The 7,258-nt window shown below is 44.5% G+C and overlaps 1 protein-coding gene across 1 annotated transcript in view; it reads right to left on the bottom strand.

The window, feature by feature from the left end:
• The window catches only part of TENT5C (terminal nucleotidyltransferase 5C), an 11,755-nt gene extending 8,475 nt beyond the window's left edge, over nucleotides 1–3,280 (bottom strand). Inside the window, exons 1-2 of the mRNA XM_010718752.3 lie at nucleotides 3,276–3,280; nucleotides 28–31 (exon numbers count right to left, since the gene is read on the bottom strand). The gene's annotated coding sequence lies outside the window, so the exon portion shown is untranslated. The remainder of the gene's footprint in view (nucleotides 1–27; nucleotides 32–3,275) is intronic.
• Nucleotides 3,281–7,258: the final 3,978 nt, after the last annotated feature.

Below are 7,258 nucleotides of genomic sequence, written 5' to 3' on the forward strand. Positions count from 1 at the left end.
CGCGCAGCCGTCCCGCCTCCGCCTCCCCGCGCTGAGGCGACCAACGGGCTCCCCTTCCCCGCCTGCCTGAGGCGGAGGAGCGGGGGCGGACTCGGCGAAAAGGGGAGGAAAAGGATCTGGGTTATTTGTACAGTAATCAGTAGAGGAGGGGGGGAAGAAAAGTTGTTCCACCGCTGAGGCGGTGTTTCTAGTGGAGCTAGAACGCTGTTTGCCAATCACATCTAGGGTATTGTTACTGTCCTACACCCTGAAGGAAGAGGAGTTCAAACCTGAGCGCATGTAGAAAAGAGCTGAGACTGTACGAGGAAGCTGGAAAGCTCTTCTAGTCTCAGCAAACAAAAAGAGACTTGGCCTGTTTTGACAAAAAACAAAAGCTGAGCAGGAATATGGGCAGGTTTCTTCTATTTATTTTTCTCCGTCAGTGCACTGTTGGCATAAGTTACAGGATAAATTAAAGGATAACACTGACACAAGAAGAAGATCCAAGGCATCTTTTGTCAGATGAGATTGTCATTCCTTCAGAGTACAGCACCGGAGAGCAGGCAGAATGAAACCGACTCGTGTCAAGAAGGAGCTAGATAAGAAAATCCATAACGTGGTTATCTGCAGAGTTACAGAGCTAAACTTGAGGATCCAGAACACCTCTTTAAACAGTTTTTTTCCAGGTCTTCTGAAACAAGAAATAGAAATGGGGAACTTGAAAAGGAGTAATGGGAGAAATGACGGAGGCAGAACCACCAGCAAGGAAGTGTCGCACTTGGAGGTTAAAGCAGTGAATGGTCTCCCCCTTTAAAGCACTAGTTTCAGCTGCACTTCTGCCAAAAAATTTTACTGTCTGATGGCAGTAACTGATTATTTGGACAGCTGCCTCACAGACAAACATCAATTACATGATATTGAAAAAATATTGTTTGTAATATTTATTAGATATCAATGCAGAGAAATTTGTAGCACATAGTAGTATTATAGGTGTTAAAATATTACTAAACGATTCACACTGTATTTGCTTAAAAGTTTCTGTTTCACAGAACTGTTTGTAAAAACAAAGGGGTACCTCAACTATATCTTAAAATTGAACACCTGAGATGTTTTCTGCCTCTCCTGCTTTGCAGACGTTGACCACGCTTCAGTGGAAGTGCAGCACTCAGTGCAGTGCATGTAAAACTCCTGACTGTACACCTGCTCTTGGCAATCGCTGCCCACTGGTCATACAGAAAGGCCAGAGGGACGAGATCTTGACATGCCATTTAAAACCTGCCAGTTCAGACTTGTGTAGGTTGCAGGCAGAGAGAGGAATGCACCTTTGAGTAATGGACACCTGGGAGATTGGGCCCATATGCCCCCAGTAGGAACCAGTGTTCTGCTCTCTGTGTCTGTGTTGTGGATTGCTGCACGATGTGGATGGGAAATGTGGAAGCACAGCCCCACTGGCGAGACAAGAGATTAAAGGCAGGGGCAACTGCATGAGCACTGTGACTGCTGAGGTTGTTCTGACTCTGTCCCAGGGTACAGCCATGATGTCTAACACTTATGCAGGGCTGACTTTCCATTTGGGACACACTGTGGGTGTTGTTTCAAAGGGAGGATGGAGAAAGAAGGACCGAACAGATCATTGAATGGTACTGTAACAGAGAAAAATGAGAGTCTGGGACCATCAAGAGAGAGGTAGGTATGAAATGTTATAAACACAGTGCAGCTCATTCATTTTAATCCAGTAAATAGGGCAGCAAGTTTGGTGGAAGAAATGCACTTTAAAAACTTCTAAGTCAGCTCAGTGACCTGGCACTATCAGATTAGTCTTCTTTCGTGTTGCACTGCTGAAGGTAATATGTCAACATAAATGTTGGTTGCTGCAACTGTTAAAGCCATAAAGTGAAGAAGAGTTATTAATACATGGTAGTAAGAGCTGTCATGCTCTATTCTGTAATTGAGCATCAAATGTGCCGTTGAGAAACTCTCCCTTTGCTTTGACATGCAAAGTAGCTGCATGTCTGCAGTACTAAGGGCACGGAAACAGATAGAAACATCCCACCCATAAGGGCTATTCAAAAATCCTCTGTTGGAGCCCCTGTAAGAGCTTCTCTCTCAGTTGGTAGCCAACTTTGTATGTGTTTGAGGTTTCCTTCACAGTGATGCAGCAATCCTTCCTCTTGACACATTAATGTTAATTAATAAAAATAGACACGTGAAGTCCTGTACAGACTCACAGGGTCTAATTCTGGGAACAGCAGTCTTTCAGAAATCTGAAATTATACTTGCCTCTAGAAGCACAGCAGCATCCAGAAGGTTCTGTCAGAGGGGTGAGAGGTTACTTTGTAGGACTGTCCAGCTTCCACCAGAAAGCTCAGCAAAGAGCTGAGAAGCACTTCCTCTCTAAGGGGCAAGAAATTCCACTATAGCCCTTCAAAAAAGTGCAAAGAGGGCTCCCAAAGCTCAGGCTGCACTGAGATCTGAGGAGGATACAGAAACTCAGTGTTATTGACTCTTGTGAATGACTCAAGATGTCGCTACCTATCAGCCCATAGAATCATAAAATCATAGAATCATTAAGGTTGGAAAAGATCACTAAGAGCATCCAGCCATCAACCAACTCCACCATGACCACTAAACTACATGCTTCATTTATACATTTCTTGAACACCTCCAAGAATGGTGACTCCACCATCCTGGCATAGCTTTGCCACATGCCATCTGCAAGCTGCAGACTCTTCTTCTCATGAAGTGGTTTATGTGTACGCAAGGGTTTTCCTTTCCATGAAGTTTCTCCCGCCCAGGCCCTCCCTCACAGCACATGCTGAGGTGGAACGTGCTTAGTGGAGGGAGTGGGCAGCAGTCCGTCCTCCTATTTGTTTTGCTTTGCACCTGAGCTTGCCTAAGCAGCTTAATTAGTCACAGCTTCCCAGAACCCGGGGGAGAACAAACGGTTAGAAATTTTGGTGGCGTAGGAGAAGACAAGAACTGAAGAGGGGAGGAGGCAGAGGTCAGTGGAGAAGGTTGATTTGCAAATCAAACCGAAAATAATATTTATTCTATTTTGGGAGCTGTGAGCAAACTCGGGATCCATCACCATATGTTCAAGTTGCAGGTGGCAAGCACAGCAAAGGGAGGCAAAGAGAATACATTGTTTAGGGAGCACACCCCAGACGCACAAAGCTGCCCCACAAATCGTGTACTTTCCCCCACCACAGATTTTCACTTTGAAACTGCAGGTTTTTCATGTTCTCTCACCATCCCTAGCTTTGGGAAATGATGCACGCAGGGTGCGGTGCCTGCACCACACCGCTCCCTTCTGCACCTGAACCCTGTCTGCCGCTTCCGTCACTGCAAAAACAGTCACAGATGCTACTGTTCACCCCTACAAATGTACAGTTTGAAGGCCCACAGACACAATTAAACATCTCTTAGTACTCATCCAATCCCTGTATAATATGTCCCTGCCATCAAACTCATAGTCTCTTCACTAACATATAGTTGCCTGCTGACTTTATTCAACCCCTCAAGACTTAAATAACCCAATGTTTCACCATAGTAGTTTGCCACATCTGTTACTTACATTTGCAGCTACAGGGCCAAACAGTTTTATCTGGTTTTAACTTCCACCTCTCTTTCTTTTCAGTATGTTTTGTTTTGGTTTTTTTCCCCTGACAGATTACAGGGGCTTTTATTGAAAAGTTGTCTGAATTCTTTAAGGATTTTTCAGCAGACCCTTTATTTCTAGCTGGTGGCAATGGTAACCAGACAAGGAGGTTTTGCATAGATAATGCAGTTGTGTAGTTAAAATAATCTAAATTAGACCTGTCAGAGTCTCCCCTAACCCATCCTCAGAGGTCAGGTTTATGCCACAGGGTAGTGAGGCAGCTCAGGGAACTGACCCCACTGAAAATTGATCCAGCCACAGAGGTCAAATTCAGCAGGGCTAGCCAGCTGGTAGGGCCACCACGTAGTTACATTCCAGCAACACAAACATGGGAGGTGAGGCAGAATGACAGCAAACTTTAAGCTGCAGTGAACTTATGCTTTCAGAAGCCTTTAGGCTCACCTAAAGTACAAAGAGACATCTTGGTCTGCCCCTTGGGCTATTGGGAAGCTCTACAACTCTAAAAGGTGCTGTGTTCCAACACAAAGATGACAGCTTGAAGAGCTGAGCATAGGATAGCATCTTCAGCAGATCTCTGCTGTGATCTGTCCCTCAGCATGACAGCCGCTCCCCAGTGCCCAGCTCTATCCAGCTCTCCTGCTGGAAGGGGATAACAATCTTACCACAGAATTTAGTCTCACGTTATCAGATCAAAGACAACCATTTTCATATCCCCCCTTCCATCTCCATGGCCAGACGCCATCCTATAAGGATCTGGGAGGGGCCTGCAGACTGTTTTTGCCTACTGCTGTCTGGTACAGAGTACTGCAGGAACAATCCTCCCAGTGACAGATAATTGGGGCTTTCAGGCTCTCTTATGTAATACAGAAGAGGTAGGGTAACATTACACATCTCATCTGATGAGAGAACATTACTATACCTCTTTCTATGGTAATCTTGACATTTTACCTCTTCTCAGAAACTTGCTAAGCAACATGCAGGCCTTTCTGTCTGTGCTGTGAAAATCTTGCAGCTATGTGATAGAGACCACTTTGGAAAAAGATTTGAGGAGAAAGTGAAATGATGGGATATTTTGAGAGAAGAAGGAAAAGTTCTGACTGTAAATGTGTTGCATGGTAATGTTTTGCACAGGTATCCTGCTAACACAGAGTGTTCTCATCTATGAGAGTGTCCTGTTTTTGGCTAGCATAATTTTCTTCCCAGTAGCTTGTGCTTTGCATTTAGGATGAAAATAATGTTGATAGCACATGCATGTTTTAGTTGAGCTGAGCAGCACTGCACAGAGCCAAGGACATTTCAGCTTCCCACACTGCCCTGCCAGCAAAGGGCTGGACATGCACAGGGAGCTGGGAGGAGATAGAACCAGGACAGCTGTCACCAACTGGCCAAAGGTATGACTGATAACATATGGCATTGAGCTGAACAACAAAACTGGGGGGAGCTGGCCAGGGGCGGCTGCCGCTGCTCAGAGGTTGTCTGGGCATCCGCATCAGTGGGGGGCATCAGTGGGTGGTGAGGAATTGCACAGTGCATCACTTGTTTAGTGTATTCTTATATCATTGTAATTATTATTTTACCTTTCTTCTCTGTCCTATTAATCTTTCTTTATCTCAATCCACAGGTTTTGCCATTTTTTTCCCTCAATTCTCTCACCCATCCCACTGCCAGGGGGGTCAAGTGAACAGCTGCATGGTGCAGAGCTGCTTACTGGTTAAATCACAACAGTCCTTTAGGTGCTCAACATGAGGCTGTGATCATAGAATTAGAGAATTATAGATTAGAGGATCATAGAATGGCTTGGATCTGAAAGATTGCCATATCTGACCCCAGCATGTTAAAACAAAATTGTTATATACATATTTTTAGTTTAGTAGTTACTCGTTACAATGCTGTTGGTTTTGCTGTTGTTTTTAATCAGACTTGTGTTTGTTCTCAGAGTTGTGTTATGTAGCACCTTACTGTCTATCTATGTCCCTGTTGTGCTGTCAATCATCTCTGTGGGCTGGATTAAGGTTATCACTTTGTTGTACTGTGCAAACCTTTGTTATTATATGATAAAAGTACAAATTGTGAGACTAACCTGGTGTACATACTCGACATTGCCATCATCTCCGTACATGGGGAACCATCTCTCTGAAACATATTAACAATTACACTCTTCATCTTTTCTTAGCAGGGAACCAATCTGTGAGAGAGACAAGGGGAAACACTTTCCCCTGCTTCTTCTCCTTTCCCTTTCACTCCAACCAAGTTACAACAGTTCTTGAGAATTTTGAATATACTCCAGATGTTCAAACCAACATGTTCCTATTGCTGTGTCTCCTGAACGTGCTCCAGGTTTTAAGGTTAAACAACTATGTATCACCCAGAGATCTGCCCTAAGGCAGGATAGTTACGAATGGCAGAGAGGGTGGGAGGATATGGGCAGGCACCTAGAAAAATGGGCACCTCCAGTGCTTTGGAACTTCAGCCCTGAGCAAGTGCAGAATCTTGAAAAAGTAGTAAAATAGTTGAAAAAGGTATGCCATCCCCTGTCAGATCCAAAAAGACACTGCAACATGCTAGGCTTTGGTCTATGCCTATCAAGCTGCACTCATCCAAAATCATAAACACAGCACCACATCAACTACAGGGGAAAAAAATTGACTCTACCCTCATCTGAAACCGGAACAAGGAGTAAAAGCGAGTGCTCTGCCACCTTTCACTGCTCAACAGATCTGAACCTCATGGCAGGCACAAAAAGTGGCTGAACTGAGATCTCCCCATAAACTTCCATGTCATCACTTCTAACAAATCTTGGAATAAAGGGAGATTACGGGAAGACATGTTACCTCTGTCTACACTGGATTGGATTTCGGTTATGAATGCAAGTTATAGCCTGGCTATAAGTAAGAGACTGGAATAGAAATCTGGAGTTAGTTACAATTCCTCTTTTGCAGTTCAAATTCCACTTGTTGCGTGACAGCCAGCATAAAACAGAGCTGTGAGACAGGTTTCACATTGGGCCAGGCATTTAACTTTTAGAGGCAAGAAGTTCTTCAGATGTTTCACACAAGGCCTGTAAGGAATTATTTGGTCTGGATTTGGTTTTACCTTACAGCTAAAAGCATTGCCAGGCTGGCAATTTTGTAATAAAAAGTTTCCCAGAAATATAAAACCTGTGACATTAAAAATGTGCTTTCAGTTTGAATCCTAAATGAGAAGCTTCAATCTGGAAAGAGTTAAAGCTTAAAGTGTTTGCTTTATTCTGCAAGTCAACCTCAGTGTCACTTATGTAGATGCAATCATGTAGCAGATCTTAGAAGCAAGCTGATTTAATTTCCCAGCAGATTTTTCTTGTGGCTCAGCTCAGATGAAGAAAGAACCCTGCGTTAATCTCCAAGAAGGTGATTCACACACTGGTGCCAGTTCCAGAGGCTTCCCAGATAACTACTCCTTCAAGCTTCCTTTCCTCAGCACGCTAATTTGAGGTGCAACGATAGCGGAAATCTTGAGAAAAAGCATAGGTGCTGGATCTTCCTGCAGTGACTGATCTCACCTCTACCCAGTTCAATCCAACCCCCCCGTTGGGCCGCGGCTGCTCCAGCCTGCCTCCGTTAGCTGCCGCATTACCAGCCCACGGTCAGCGTCTGCCATCTTCGGACCGGCGACGGCCGCCGG

The sequence above is a fragment of the Meleagris gallopavo genome, chromosome 1, assembly GCF_000146605.3.
Source record: "Meleagris gallopavo isolate NT-WF06-2002-E0010 breed Aviagen turkey brand Nicholas breeding stock chromosome 1, Turkey_5.1, whole genome shotgun sequence".
Taxonomy (NCBI): domain Eukaryota; kingdom Metazoa; phylum Chordata; class Aves; order Galliformes; family Phasianidae; genus Meleagris; species Meleagris gallopavo.